Source organism: Dipodomys ordii, unplaced genomic scaffold, assembly GCF_000151885.1.
Source record: "Dipodomys ordii isolate 6190 unplaced genomic scaffold, Dord_2.0 Scaffold313, whole genome shotgun sequence".
Lineage (NCBI taxonomy): Eukaryota > Metazoa > Chordata > Mammalia > Rodentia > Heteromyidae > Dipodomys > Dipodomys ordii.
In genome coordinates this window covers 7127-10804 of record NW_012267529.1, presented here as the reverse complement: position 1 = coordinate 10804, position 3678 = coordinate 7127, and positions in this window count along the sequence as shown.

Sequence of the window (3678 nt, the reverse complement as noted above, 5' to 3'; positions counted from 1 at the left end):
GTAAATATTACCTATACGATTTTTCTCTACTTCTGCTAGGCTAACATTTTTTATAATATGGATGGAAACATCTCCAAGTTGCCAGGAAAGCCAAGAATTCACTTTTTTTTTGTAGGTCGTGGGGCTTGAACTCTGGGCCTGGGCGCTGTCCCTCAGCTTTTCAGCTCAAGGCGAGCTCTCTACCACTTGAGCCACACCGCCACTTTTGGCTTTGCTTTCTGCTTATGTGGTTCTGAGGAATCAAACCCAGGGCCTCATGCATGCGAGGCAAGCACTCTACCACTGAGCCAACTTCCCAGCCCAAGAACTCACTCTTGATGCAGAGGCACAACATCAAGAATGAGTCTCCACATCTTCTGCAGACTGGTCCCAAGAAGCCACCATGGATGCCACAGCACCAGGTGCAGACACCTCAGCTGAAGCTGCCACCAACACCTGCTTGGTCATCATTATTAGCAACACTGCCCTCTGCCACTGCTGCTATCTCTGCCAGGCAAGAGTCCAGATGATCACTTCCTGCACCCTGATTGCAAGGAAATCTGGAAAGCACTTACATGGCATTTTCAACTGTGTAGAAAATTAAACAGGTGCTGCTTTAAAATATGGTTCTTCTCAGCCGGGCACCGGTGGCTCACGCCTGTAATCCTAGCTACTCAGGAGGCTGAGATCTGAGAATCGCGGTTCAAAACCAGCCCGGGCAGGAAAGACCGTGAGACTCCTATCTCCAATAAACCACGAGAAAACCGGAAGTGGCGCTAGAGCTCAAGTGGCAGAGCGCTCGCCTTGAGCTGAAGAGCTGAGGGACAGCGCCCAGGCCCAGAGTTCAAGCCCCATGACCGACAAAAACAAATAAACAAACAATAAAATATGGATCTTCTCTAAGAATAGGGGGCTTGGAAAGCCACAAGATGGCAATTTTAAGACACATCTGCACAAACATAGATAATATAGTGACACCTAGCCATTACCTGTTGTCCAGTTCCTGCTACAAAATCAGGACCAATCTTGCTGTAGAAACCATGTCCAAATGCCAGGGCTGGTCAAACAAGCCCAGAAGCCATGTGAGGAGATTTACTTCATCCTGTTTGCATAAGAAGTCACTGACAAATCATAAGCAGGTTAATCATAGGACTAGGAAACAGTATCTCATAGCTTGTCTTCTAAGCAATAAGATAGGAAAGGTGAGGAGAGCAGAAAGGAATTCAGTTGTCAGAGACTTGCTGGTACAGGAGGAAGGACCAGCAAAGGCAGTATTATTGGATGTTGAATGTCTTTATAGAAGTCCAGAAAGGGTCCAGTGAGAAGGAAAAAGTAAAAAAAAAAAAAAAGACTGGGAGAGGGGGTGTCAAATGTTTCTAAATCAAGTCTGCTGCTCTCCTGATTGTCAGAGTCTACTGAGTATTGATCTCGCTGGGGAATGGAAACTGGACAGCAGCAACAAGATGGAACTATTTATTTGACACTCATTACGACAAGCAAAGAGAAGAAAACTCTAAGTTTTCTTAAAATCAGGAGAAGACACATTAAGAGTCTGTGATCCTCTCTTCTGTGATTTTCCTCCTCCAAGCTGACAAGACCAACAGTCATGCACTTCCCATCATGTTACTCCAAATGCTGCATGCTGCTAAAAAAAAAAACTGGTCATATACACATCCCTAGATCCAACAGCAAGCACGGGAAGGTATCTTCAATAACCCACAGAATGACAAGTGACAGAGCCGGAGACATAGCACAATTCAGTCACAACTGATCTCAAAACTTACGGGTCAGCCATACAAGAGCATACCCAAAGCCATTCCAACAACAGAGAGCAACCTGGTATTTGGTGAGTAAGAGCTATCCCAACTCCTGTCCTGGGACTACTTAGAAACCTCCCCACAGGCCACATAGCTGTAGATGATCTAAAATCTACCTCCTACTCAGTGTTCAGCTACTCTGCTTTTAGTAAGACTGAGAAGATTGCTTATGGGGAGGGCAATTACAACAGATCCAGAAAGACTCTGGGGGAGCTAACAAGTCAATCACTAACCTGGTAAACCAGAGACACCATGGTTGTGAGAGAATTCAAAGAAAATACACTGTTGATCTTCTTCTTGTGAAAGTGATAGTATGTGTTATAGGTAATATAGACACAAATGGGCTGGGAAGATGGCTCAGTGGTAGAGTGCTTGCCTTGCATGCATGAGGCCCTGGGTTTGATTTCTCAGCACCATATAAACAGAAGTGGCACTGTGGCGCAAGTGGTGGAGTCCTAGCCTTGAGTTGAAGAGCTGAGGGACAGCACCCAGGCCCAGAGTTCAGGCCCCACAACCAACTTTAAAAAAAAATAGACACAAATGCCTGGAAGAATGTAGAACACTGCACATTAAGATGCTGGTAGTATTCCAATCTTTCTGCTGGGATCTAGAATTAGTTTTTCATCATGCTTTATCGATTTTACAATTTTTTTACAATACACAGGATACTTTTATTCTGGCAAATGTGCTATTTATTGACTTAAATTAACATTACAAAAATGGCCATGCTATTCTAATACTCATATCCCTGCAAACACTCTGAAGTGTTTGTGCCCCATTTGTTAACTGCAGCAGTGTTGATGAACACACACCACACCCTTGGGCAGCCCTGCTGTGGAGCCCCATGGGAACTATGATGCTTCAGGTCCAATGAGGACATGGAGCCATTGTTCCTCACCCCTGCCAATGTGTGGCACTAAAACCACTATTTATGCATTGAAGAATAAGCAAAAGAAAATAAGTTTCATAAGTCACTCACTTGGTCTTCCAGCTCCTTTATCCAAGATAAACATGAAGGCTTGAATCAAGCAATGGTGATGCACAATCAAAAGACAGATATAGTAACTAATATAAAGTGCTTGGCTCAGCAAACAGAGAACTTTTGATGCTGGAACCCAATTTGCACTGCCACAATTGGATGTGATTGGGGATGACTGGAGCCATATCAGACTGGGCAGGCAAAACATCTCTTCTCCAGATATTCAGAACCATTCTCCCCTTCCTCCAATGAAAGATTCAAGTATTTCTCATCTATATTTGGTATGAAATCTATATTTGGTATGCCCTTCTGATGCACTTATGAATCACCTACCATAATTGAGCACTCATTATGTCCACCAGTAAGAGTACACAAATTAGCTCTTATACTGAGTACTATTTAGTATTCACTGAGTATAGCTCTTGTACTGAGTACTACTCAGTGAATACTGAGTATTCTGAATACTGAGTATTCACTCTGAGGTCCACAATGCTCAAAAGCAACAAGGAGGCTGGGAAGGTGGCTCAGTGGTAGAGTGCTTGCATTGCATGCTCGAGGACCTGGGTTCGATTCCTCAGTACCACATAAGCAAAAAGAAAAAAGCCGGAAGTGGCGCTGTGGCTCAAGTGGTAGGGCGCTAGCCTTGAGCTGAAGAGCTGAGGGACAGCGTCCAGGCCCAGAGTTCAGGCCCCACGACCGGACCCAAAATAAAAAAAGGAACAAGGAAGCTCCCTGGACCTGTGGGCTCAACACCACAACAAGTATCCACAAATGAGCAAAAAATGGGTTAATGAGATCGTCTAAGCCCTCATGCAGCAGCTTTGGGTATTCTATGTTCACGTTTGAGTTTCCAAGCACAGAAAAAGCCTGAAAGGGATGACTGGTCTGGAACTGCATCAAGAA